The sequence below is a fragment of the Palaemon carinicauda genome, chromosome 24 (assembly GCF_036898095.1).
Source record: "Palaemon carinicauda isolate YSFRI2023 chromosome 24, ASM3689809v2, whole genome shotgun sequence".
NCBI classification, from domain to species: domain Eukaryota; kingdom Metazoa; phylum Arthropoda; class Malacostraca; order Decapoda; family Palaemonidae; genus Palaemon; species Palaemon carinicauda.
Window position 1 is genome coordinate 96,647,739 of NC_090748.1, and position 11,813 is coordinate 96,659,551.

At 52.8% G+C, this 11,813-nt stretch overlaps 1 long non-coding RNA gene across 3 annotated transcripts in view; it reads left to right on the plus strand.

Moving 5' to 3' along the window:
* Positions 1-517: 517 nt before the first annotated feature.
* LOC137617905 (uncharacterized) overlaps positions 518-11,813 on the plus strand; it is a 54,893-nt gene continuing 43,597 nt past the window's right edge. For all 3 annotated transcript variants that reach the window (XR_011039695.1, XR_011039694.1, XR_011039696.1), the window contains exon 1: positions 518-631. This is a non-coding gene — a long non-coding RNA (uncharacterized lncRNA). The remainder of the gene's footprint in view (positions 632-11,813) is intronic.

The following is an 11,813-nucleotide window of genomic DNA, read 5'->3' on the forward strand; positions in this document are numbered from 1 at the left end:
TCTACCTTAATATCCAGTACATAATGGAATCCTTCTTTTGTGCGCCATCTTCGTCATAGGAAAGTAAATACTTTTTAGGGAAAAATACTTTTCTTATATATCATTAAGAAATATTACGATTTCACATGAAGTTTTTAGCCTAAAAATCTCGTTCTATTGTTCTATTTTTATGAACTATCAATAATCATGTCATTTTTTCTGGTCTTTGTTTTAAACTCGGTAATTGTTACAATTTTTCTACCTGTATACTTCCCGATTTATATGTAAATAAAAATATTCATTACAAAGTATTTTTCAATTGTAGTTCAGTCTAACGTGTTATCGTCTATCTTATGCGTGATGCCAACATTAACATTTGCCAATGACAAATATTTAATCAAACGTTTCCTTCAATCCACAAAACATTTACCCTCCTTGATTGCGTCGTCTGCTAGCGGGCAATACCGACGTCTAACTTTAGGGTCCTTGAATTTCTCGGCTCGAAATTTTCACGTTGTCTTCTCTGTTGTTTAGTTACCTTAGGAGTTAGTTTATATGTTAAGGTGTCTCGGATAGGATTATTCCCCCATCGTTAAGAAAACAACAGACGAGGTCATTTATAGTTGGACAAGTTATTCTTGGGTATTACGGCGTAAGTAGAGAGTGTTATGCATTGTGGAATTTATTGTGTCGTAGTTAAAATTTTACGCGGTGTTTATTTTTGAAATTCTCATTGATAGGTTTGCTTACATTTTGCTGTGCTTTTTAATTGCAATGACGTTGAATTTAGTCAGATATACTGGTAATTTTTTATATTAAAACTATTTTATACGGATTTAAAAAATACGGGAATAATTGCAAAGACGTAGAATTCAGTCAGGTATGCTGGTAAATTTATATATTAAAACAATGTTGTGTACAGCCTTAAAAACCGAGTATACTGTGTATTTATATTAGTTTTGAACGTTTTTGTTAATGATTACTAGCGGATATCCATAAGTTTTGAGTTATGGAGGGTATACTAACGAGTGACATTACTGAAATACTGTCAAAACACTGGAGCTCTTGTTCGCCGAGACTTCCGGACGCATAGAAAACGGGACTTTTCATCCCGTTTTCTGTGGACTTTTAACATAAGTGTACATCGTATTACTACCTTTTGGCTTAATTGAGTCGATGATTTATTGGTTTGTGTTCTGCCGTATGATCGCTTCTCTCGCAATTAAATATAATCACATTGCTCCTATGTTCTGGAAAGCGGAACATTTTTTCGCTACGTGCGTTAGCTCCCGTGTTAATTATAAATTATAAAATCTTGGAAATTAATTAGCTTGATTATTATCACCCAGCGATTCATGATTATAGGTTTAAATGAGTGTACTAGCATTTTTTCTCTGAAGATTGATGAAAAAATTGTTTTGGGGAAATTGTGTTAATGTAAAATTTTACAAGATATGGTATAGCTCATTTATCTTTCCTTGAAATCTATTTATATCTGTTGGTAATTGTAATAATCATTGGCCTAGGCACGTTTAGGGTAATGTTATACAATTATTGGATGGGTTTTTATGATTATATGTTTTAAATATTCCTCGAAATATCACTTTTATAGGCTATTTTTGTCTCCTTGGGTCAAGGAGGCCATGTTCTCCTAGGATAGGAAATGTTGGGTTAGCATTCCTTCCTGTAATTTATGCAGCCCGGGCTTAGGTTAGGTTTGGTAAGTTCAAGGATATAACGATAACCCTACACTTCGGATAGGAGTTTATGCCTCATGTTAGGTTAGTATTGGATGGTTGGCATGATTCCAAGAGTTAAATCTCACATGTAATGAAAACTTTGTTAGTTTTATACTTTAACTGGAATTCGGTAAAAGCAGTGGACGAGTACAGTCCTATTTTGTAATTTTTCTCTTGAGTCTTTGGGGATGGGGCATAATAATTTACGTATCGATCGACAGAATGTAAAAACCATTGTTATAAATTCATTTACTCTTGGGAGACTGATTTTCGGTGACTAGGTAAGCGTTGCATTCGCTTTTGGCAATGACTGTTTTTGGTATGACTTGATAATTAACCAGCCTTTTAAACCAATTAAGAGCCTCCAAATATTTACGTATAACATAATGGATATTGTTTCACACGATCCATTTTCGCACTCCACTTCATTTCAATCACCACATGACATCTCCCCCAGGGGAGTTCAATCTCTTTCGAAATTTCATGTAGTTTAATCTATTTCGGTAATTGATTGTTTAAATCACACTCCGTTTAGTATATGGCTATTGTGACTGGCAGGTGAGGGGGACGACCCTATTGCGACTGGCAGGCACGATCCTATTGCGACTGGTAGGTGAGGGGGGACCGTATTTCGACTGGCAGGTGAGGGAGGGGACCCTATTGCGACTGGCAGGTGAGGGGGGGACCCTATTTCGACTGGCAGGTAAGGGGGGGGCGACCCTATTTCGACTGGCAGGTAAGGGGGAGGGCGACCCTATTTCGACTGGCAGGTGAGGGAGGGGACCCTATTGCGACTGGCAGGTGAGGAGGGGACCCTATTGCGACTGGCAGGTGAGGAGGGGACCCTATTGCGACTGGCAGGTGAGGGGGGGACCCTATTTCGACTGGCAGGTAAGGGGGGGCGACCCTATTTCGACTGGCAGGTAAGGAGGGGCGACCCTATTTCGACTGGCAGGTAAGGGGGGGGCGACCCTATTTCGACTGGCAGGAGGGGGGGGGGGCAACCCTATTTCGACTGGCAGGTGAGGGGGGGCGACCCTATTTCGACTGGCAGGTGAGGGGGCCGACCCTATTGCGACTGGCGGGTGAGGGTGCCGACCCTATTTCGACTGGCAGGTGAGGGGGCCGACCCTATTGCGACTGGCAGGTGAGGGTGGGCGACCCTATTTCGACTGGTAGGTGAGGGGGACGACCCTATTGCGACTGGCAGGCGAGGGGGACGACCCTATTGCGACTGGCAGGTGAGGGGGACGACCCTATTGCGACTGGCAAGTGAGGGGGACGACCCTATTGCGACTGGCAGGTGAGGGGGACGACCCTATTGCGACTGGCAGGTGAGGGGGACGACCCTATTGCGACTGGCAGGTGAGGGGGAGACGACCCTATTGCGACTGGCAGGTGAGGGGGGGACCCTATTGCGACTGGCAGGTGAGGGGGGGACCCTATTGCGACTGGCAGGTGAGGGGGGGCGACCCTATTGCGACTGGCAGGTGAGGGGGCGACCCTATTACGACTGGCAGGTGAGGGGGGGACCCTATTGTGACTGGCAGGTGAGGGGGCTGACCCTATTACGACTGGCAGGTGAAGGGGCTGACCCTATTACGACTGGCAGGTGAGGGGGCCACCCTATTGCGACTGGCAGGTGAGGGGGGCGACCCTATTGCGACTGGCAGGTGATGGGGGTGACCCTATTGCAACTGGCAGGTGAGGGGGGACCCTATCGCGACTGGCAGGTGAGGGGGGACCCTATTGCGACTGGCAGGTGAGGGGGGACCCTATTGCGAGTGGCAGGTGAGGGGGACGACCCTATTGCGACTGGCAGGTGAGGGGAACGACCCTATTGCGACTGGCAGGTGAGGGGGACGACCCTATTGCGACTGGCAGGTGAGGGTAACGACCCTATTGCGACTGGCAGGTGAGGGGAACGACCCTATTGCGACTGGCAGGTGAGGGGAACGACCCAATTGCGACTGGCAGGAAAGGGGGGGCGACCCTATTGCGACTGGCAGGAAAGGGGGGGCGACCCTATTGCGACTGGCAGGAAAGGGGGGGTGACCCTATTGCGACTGGCAGGTAAGGGGGGGACCCTATTGCGACTGGCAGGTAGGGGGGGTGACCCTATTGCGACTGGTAGGTGAGGGGGGCGACCCTATTGCGACTGGCAGGTGAGGGGGCCGACCCTATTACGACTGGCCGGTGAGGGGGCGACCCTATTACGACTGGCAGGTGAGGGGGCTGACCCTATTAAGACTGGCAGGTGAGGGGGCTGACCCTATTACGACTGGCAGGTGAGGGGGCTGACCCTAATGCGACTGGTAGCTGAGGGGGCCACCCTATTGCGACTGGCAGGTGAGGGGGGCGACCCTATTGCGACTGGCAGGTGAGTGGGGGCTACCCTATTACGACTGGCAGGTGAGTGGGGCTACCCTATTACGACTGGCAGGTGAGTGGGGGCTACCCTATTACGACTGGCAGGTGAGTGGAGGGCGACCCTATTGCGACTGGCAGGTGAGTGGGGAGCGACCCTATTGCGACTGGCAGGTGAGTGGGGAGCGACCCTATTGCGACTGGCAGGTGAGTGGGGAGCGACCCTATTGCGACTGGCAGGTGAGTGGGGGCGACCCTATTGCGACTGGCAGGTGATGGGGGCGACCCTATTGCGACTGGCAGGTGAGGGGGCCGACCCTATTGCGACTGGCAGGCACGACCCTATTGCGACTGGCAGGTGAGTGGGGGGCGACCCTATTGCGACTGGCAGGCACGACCCTATTGCGACTGTCAGGTGAGGGGGGGACCCTATTGCGACTGGCAGGCACGCCCCTATTGCGACTGGCAGGCATGACCCTATTGCGACTGGCAGGTAAGGGGGCCGACCCTATTGCGACTGGCAGGTAAGGGGGCCGACCCTATTGCGACTGGCAGGTGAGGGAGCAACCCTATTGTGACTGGCAGGCACTACCCTATTGCAACTAGCTGGTGGGGGGGGGGCAACCCTATTGCTACTGGCAGGTGAGGGGGACGACCCTATTGCAACTTGCACGCACGACCCTATTGCGAATGGCAGGTACGACCCTATTGCGACTGGCAGGCACGACCCTATTGCGACTGGCAGGTGAGAGGGGCGACCCTATTGCGACTGGCAGGTGAGGAGGGCGACCCTATTGCGACTGGCAGGTGAGGGGGGTGACCCTATTGCGACTGCCAGGTGAGGGGGGTGACCCTATTGCGACTGCCAGGTGAGGGGGGTGATTGATTGATTGATTGATTTAAAGTTTTCAGGCATCCTGACATCTGAGGTCATTGACGCCGTGAGGAGGGCGACCCTATTGCGACTGGCAGGTGAGGGGGGGACCCTATTGCGACTGGCAGGTGAGGGGCCGACCCTATTGCGACTGGCAGGTGAGGGGCCGACCCTATTGCGATTGGCAGGTGAGGGGCCGACCCTATTGCGATTGGCAGGTGAGGGGCCGACCCTATTGCGATTGGCAGGTGAGGGGCCGACCCTATTACGACTGGCAGGTGAGGGGGACGAGCCTATTGCGACTGGCTGGTGAGGGGGCGACCCCATTGTGACTGGCAGGTGAGGGGGCGACTTATCACAACTGGCAGGTGAGGGGGGCAACCCTATTGCGACTGGCAGGTGAGGGGGCGACCCTATTGCGACTGGCAGGTGAGAGGGCCGTCCCTATTGTGACTGGCAGGTGAGATGGAAGACCCTATTGAGACTGGCAGGTGAGATGGAAGACCCTATTGCAACTGGCAAGTGAGGGGGGACCACTCCATCGCGAGTGGCAGGTGTGGGGGGCCGACCCTATTGCGGCTGGCAGGTGAGAGGGCCGACCCTATTGCGACTGGCAGGTGAGAGGGCCGACCCTATTGCGACTGGCAGGTGAAGTTTCCGACCCTATTGCGACTGGCAGGTGAGGTTTCCGACCCTATTGCGACTGGCAGGTGAGGGTTCCGACGCTATTGTGACTGGCAGGTGAGGGGTCCGACCCTATTGCGACTGGCAAATGAGGGGGCCGTCACTATTGCGACTGGCAAGTGAAGTGCGGGCCTAGGGCGGCTGCCAGATTGAAGGGGCTGGCCTATGGTATGGCGACTGCCAGATTGATGGGCTGGCCTATGGTATGGTGACTGGCAGATTGAGGGGGCTGGCCTATGGCAATGGGTAGATTGAGGGGGCTGGCCTATGGCAATGGGTAGATTGAGGGGGCTGGCCTATGGCAATGGGTAGATTGAGGGGGCTGGCCTATGGCAGCTGGCAGATTGAGGGGGTTGGCCTATGGCAGCTGGCAGATTGAGGGGGCCGACCAATGACAACTGGCAGATTAAGGGGGCTGGCCTATCTCAACTGGCAGATTGAGGTTGCTGGCCTATCTCGACTGGCAGATTGAGGGGGCTGGCCTATGGCAACTGGGAGATTGAGGGGGCAGGGGCTATGGCAACTGGAAGATCGATGGGGCCGGCCTATGGCGATGGGCAGGTTGAGGGTGCTGGGCCTATGGCCTATGTCGACGGGCATATTGTAGGGCTGGGCCTACGGTGATAAGCTGATGTGGGCCTGGGCCTTATGGCGACGTGCAGATTGAGAGGGCCGGGCCTATGGCAACGGGCAGATTGAGGGGGCCGGACCTATGGCGACGGTCAGATGATTGAGGGGGCCGGAACTATGGTGACGGGAAGATTGAGGGGGCCCAAAACTATGGCGAGGGGCTGATTGAGTTGGCTGGGCCTGTGGCAACGAGCAGATTGAGGTGGCCGGGACTATGGCAATGAGCAGATTGAGGGGACCGTGCCTAAGGCGACAGGAAAATTGAGGGGGCTGGACCTATGGCGACGGGAAGATTGAGGGGGCTGGACCTATGGCAATGGGAAGATTGAGTGTGCTGGGCCTATGGCAACGGGAAGATTGAGTGTGCTGGGCCCATGGCAATGGGAAGATTGTGACCGAGCCCATGGCGATGGGAAGATTGAGGTGACCGAGCCCATGGCGATGGGAAGATTGAGGTGACCGAGCCCATGGCGATGGAAAGATTGAGGTGACCGAGCCCATGGCGATGGGAAGATTGAGGTGATCGAGCCTATGGCGAGGAGCAGATTGAGGTGGCAGAGCCTATGGTGAGGAGCAGATTGAGGGGACAAGCTTACGACGACTGGCAGGTTATGGGGGACGGGCCTATGGAGATGGGCAGATTGAGTGGGTACACCTATGGCTATGGGCAGATTGAGGTAGAAGAGCTTATGGTGACGAGCAGATTGAGGTGGCCGCATCTATGGATACAGACATATAGAGGTTTTCTCTTATGACGACTGACAACTAGCAGACTGAGTGAGCTGCCTATGATGACCGGCAGATTACGGGACCCCCTATGGCGAGGGGCAGATTGCGCGTCCCCCCTATGGCGAGGGGCCGATTGCAATGCCCCCTTATGGTGATGGGCAGATTGCAGGGCCCCCTTATGGTGATGGTCAGATTGCAGGGCCCCCTTATGGTGAGGGGCAGATTGCAGGGCCCCCTTATGGTGAGGGGCAGATTGCAGGGCCCCATTATGATGAGGGGCAGTTTGCAGGGCCCCCCCTATGGCGAGGGGCAGATTGTGGTGCCCCCCATGGCGAAGGGCAGATTGTGGGGCCCCCTATGGCGAAAGGCAGATTGTGGGGCCACCTTATGGTGAGGGGCAGATTGCAGGCCCCCTTATGGCGAGGGGCAAATTGTGAGGCCACCTTATGGCGAGGGGCAGATTGCGGCGGCCCCACATGGCGACGGGCAGATTGTGGAGCCGGCCTATGGTGACCGGCATGTGAGAGGGCAGGTCTAAGGTGACTGGCAGGTGAGGGGGCAGGTCTAAGGTGACTGGCAGGTGAGGGGGTCAGTCATATTGGCGTTTGGCAAATGAGGGTGGGCCTCTGGCGACTGGCAGATTGAGTGGGCAGGCCTATGGTGACCTGCAAATTGAGGGGTTGGGCCTGTGGTGACTGGCAAATTGAGGGAGCTGGTATATGGCTCCTGGCAGATGGAGCAGGGTTGGCCTATGACAACTGGCAGATTGAGGGGCCAGGGCCTATGGAGATTGGCAGATTGAGGGCCCGTGCCTATGGCGACTTGCAGATTGAGTGAGGCGGGTCTATGGTGACGGGCAGATTAAGGGGACAAGCTTATGGCTATGGGTAGATCAAGGGGCCACTTGTATGGCTACGAGCAGATTGATGGGTACCGGCTTATGGCGAAGATTGGATTGAGGAGGCTGCACCTATGGTAACTATCATATAGAGGTTTCCATTTATGACGAGCAGATTGAGCGGGCTGCCTATGATAACTGGCAGATTGGGGGGGCCCCTATGGCAAGGAGCAGATTGCGAGGGCCCCCTATGGTGAGGAGCAGATTGCGGGGACCCCACTTGGCGAGGAGCAGATTGTGTGTGCCCCACATGGTGATGGGCAGATTGCAGAGGCCCCACATGGCAACGGACAGATTGTGGAGGTTGCCCATGTCAACGGGCAGATTTCATGTCTTGCCTATAGTGACTGACAGGTAAGGGGAGGGCCTATGGCAACTGTCCGATTAGGGGGCTGGGCCTATGGCAACTGTCTGATTAGGGGCTGGGCCTATGGCAACTGTCTGATTAGGGGCTGGGCCTATGGCAACTGTCTGATTAGGGGCTGGGCCTATGGCAACTGTCTGATTAGGGGCTGGGCCTATGGCAACTGTCAGGGGAGGAATGCGGGCCTATGGTGACTAGGAGGTGAGGGGTGCGAGCCTATGGCGACTGGCAGATTTAGGGGATAGCTTATGGTGCCTGGTAGATTGAGGGGCTGGCTTATGGTGCCAGGCAGATTGAGGGGCTGGCTCATGGTGCCGGGCAGATTGAGGGGCTGGCTCATGGTGCCCGGCAGATTGAGGGGCTGGCTCATGGTGCCCGGCAGATTGAGGGGCTGGCTCATGGCGCCCGGCAGATTGAGGGGCTGGCTCATGGTGCCCGGCAGACTGAGGGGCTGGCTCATGGTGCCGGGCAGACTGAGGGGCTGGCGTATGGTGCCGGGCAGACTGAGGGGCTGGCGTATGGTGCCGGGCAGACTGAGGGGCTGGCCTATTGTGCCGGGCAGACTGAGGGGCTGGCCTATTGTGCCGGGCAGACTGAGGGGCTGGCCTATTGTGCCGGGCAGACTGAGGGGCTGGCCTATTGTGCCGGGCAGACTGAGGGGCTGGCCTATTGTGCCGGGCAGACTGAGGGGCTGGCCTATTGTGCCGGGCAGACTGAGGGGCTGGCCTATTGTGCCTGGCAGACTGAGGGGCTGGCCTATTGTGCCTGGCAGACTGAGGGGCTGGCCTATTGTGCCTGGCAGACTGAGGGGCTGGCCTATTGTGCCTGGCAGACTGAGGGGCTGGCCTATTGTGCCTGGCAGACTGAGGGGCTGGCCTATTGTGCCTGGCAGACTGAGGGGCTGGCCTATTGTGCCTGGCAGACTGAGGGGCTGGCCTATTGTGCCTGGCAGACTGAGGGGCTGGCCTATTGTGCCTGGCAGACTGAGGGGCTGGCCTATTGTGCCTGGCAGACTGAGGGGCTGGCCTATTGCGCCTGGCAGATTGAGGGGGGAGGGCCTATGGTGACTGGCAGATTGAGGGGGGAGGGCCTATGGTGACTGGCAGATTGAGGTGGGAGGGCCTATGGTGACTGGCAGATTGAGGTGGGAGGGCCTATGGTGACTGGCAGATTAAGGGGGCTGGGCCTGTGGCGCGGACAGATTGACTGGGACGCGCCTATGGCAACAGGCAGATTGAGGGATATGAGCTTATGGCGACGGACAGATTGGGGGTGATGAGCTTATGGCGACGGACAGATTGGGGGGGATGAGCTTATGGCGATGGGCAGATTGAAGGGGTGCACCTCTGGCTATGGGCAAATTGTGCCGGACGAACTTATGGCAACGAGCTGATTGAGGGGGCCGCACCTATCGTGAGGGGCTGTTAGAGGTTTCCTATTATGATGACGGGCAGATTGATGACTGGTTTGAGGGGGACCCCCCTATGGGGATGGGAAAATTGCGGGGTGCCCCACTTAACGACGGGCAGGTCGCTACTATTGCAAAACTCATTTTCCCCTGCGCAGAATCCGGGTTTTTTTACTTAGATCCAGCATAATTATTATACAGGGGGTGTGTTGGGATAACTCATGAACATGAGGATTGTTTCGATATTCATGGTCAGAAATGGATAAAACACACAATACCGAGCTTGAAAATGTGTGTGTTTATGGCAGGTGGGGGTAGCCATTGGCGACTGGCAGGTGGGAGTAGCCATTGGCCACTGGCAGGTGGGAGTAGCCATTGGCCACTGGCAGGTGGGAGTAGCCATTGGCGACTGGCAGGTGGGAGTAGCCGTTGGCGACTGGCAGGTGGGAGTAGCCGTTGGCGACTGGCAGGTGGGAGTAGCCGTTGGCGACTGGCAGGTGGGAGTAGCCGTTGGCGACTGGCAGGTGGGAGTAGCCGTTGGCGACTGGCAGGTGGGAGTAGCCGTTGGCGACTGGCAGGTGGGAGTAGCCGTTGGCGACTGGCAGGTGGGAGTAGCCGTTGGCGACTGGCAGGTGGGAGTAGCCGTTGGCGACTGGCAGGTGGGAGTAGCCATTGGCGAGTGTCAGGTGGGGGGTAGCCATTGGCGAGTGTCAGGTGGGGGGTAGCCATTGGCGAGTGTCAGGTGTGGGTAGCCATTGGCGAGTGGCAGGTGAGGGTTAGCCATTGACGAGTGGCAGGTGGGGGTTAGCCATTGACGAGTGGCAGGTGGGGGGTAGCCATTGGCGACTGGCAGGTGGGAGTAGCCATTGGCGACTGGCAGGTGGGGGTAGCCATTGGCGAGTGGCTATTTTGTCTTATATGTTGGATAGTCTAGTTTGCGTAAATAGAAGTTTGGGAAGTGAGTGGTTAGTAGTTTAACTAAAGAGTAAGACTTTATTAATAGGTAAATCTTTCTTTAAATCGGAATTGATCGGCATAAACATAACTTTGGGTTTAGTTGCTAACACCTAAGGTCTTGGTCAGACGAAGAGCAAAATGTAACTTTTAGCAATTTACAACTTTGATAATATCTAGGAATTTTCTTTTTATAGTATCCAAAATAGGAGTTTCATGGTTTCATCCTTTTTTAGCAGGAAGCATGCAAGGCAGTTTTTCCTTTTTGTCATTGAAGTGAGTAACTATTTCTTTTTTTTTTTTTTTTTTTTTTTTTTTTTTTTTTTTTTTTTTTTTTTTTGAACGTAAATCACCAGAATAATTCTTTTCAATTATTGGCATACGGTAAACTAGTGGTAAACTACATAATGTCTTCGGGTGCCTATTGCATCGTACGTGATTAAATTTCTAAATTGGAGACTTGTTAGTAATTTTTCTCTATTATTGTATAATTTATTACACATAGTATGGCCTGCGGTAAACTAGCGTTAAACTACATAATGTCTTCGGGTGCCTATTGTATCGTTCGTCAATAAATTCTTTTAACTTCGCTATTTATTAGTATTTTCTTTCTCCATAGTATTTTCTTTCTCCAAATTCTTTAAACCTAGAGATTTATTAGTATTCATTCTCCCTTATTGTATAATACAATATACATCGTAATACCTACGGTAAACTATTTAATGAAGATAAAAAAAATTGTCCAAGAGCTAACCAAGATAAACAAAATCAAGCTTGACCTCTCGCGAGAAGTCAAAGGTCGTAATTCAGCAATGATAAATCCTGATAAATCCAGACAGAAACCTCTGGTCATCCTCTACCGGATCTAAATTAGTCTCGAGATTATAATCTGAGCTTGGCTGCATAAGACCCCCCCCCCCCCCCCCCCCCGTTCAAAGGCTGTCCGCGTTGTGTAATTTCGTCCTCGGAGAGACTAGTCCTAGTCGGAGAGATAGAGATACACACGTGTTCTTTATACAGCAACCATCAGAGTAAAAAGGTTACTGACAATGTGTAGCTGATGAAATACATTTAAACAAATTGAGTGTTTAATAGATATTTGATAAAAAAATGGCTAAATTATTCTTTATAAAGCAACCATCAAAGTAAAAAGGTTACTGGCATTGTGTAGTTGATGGAATACGTTT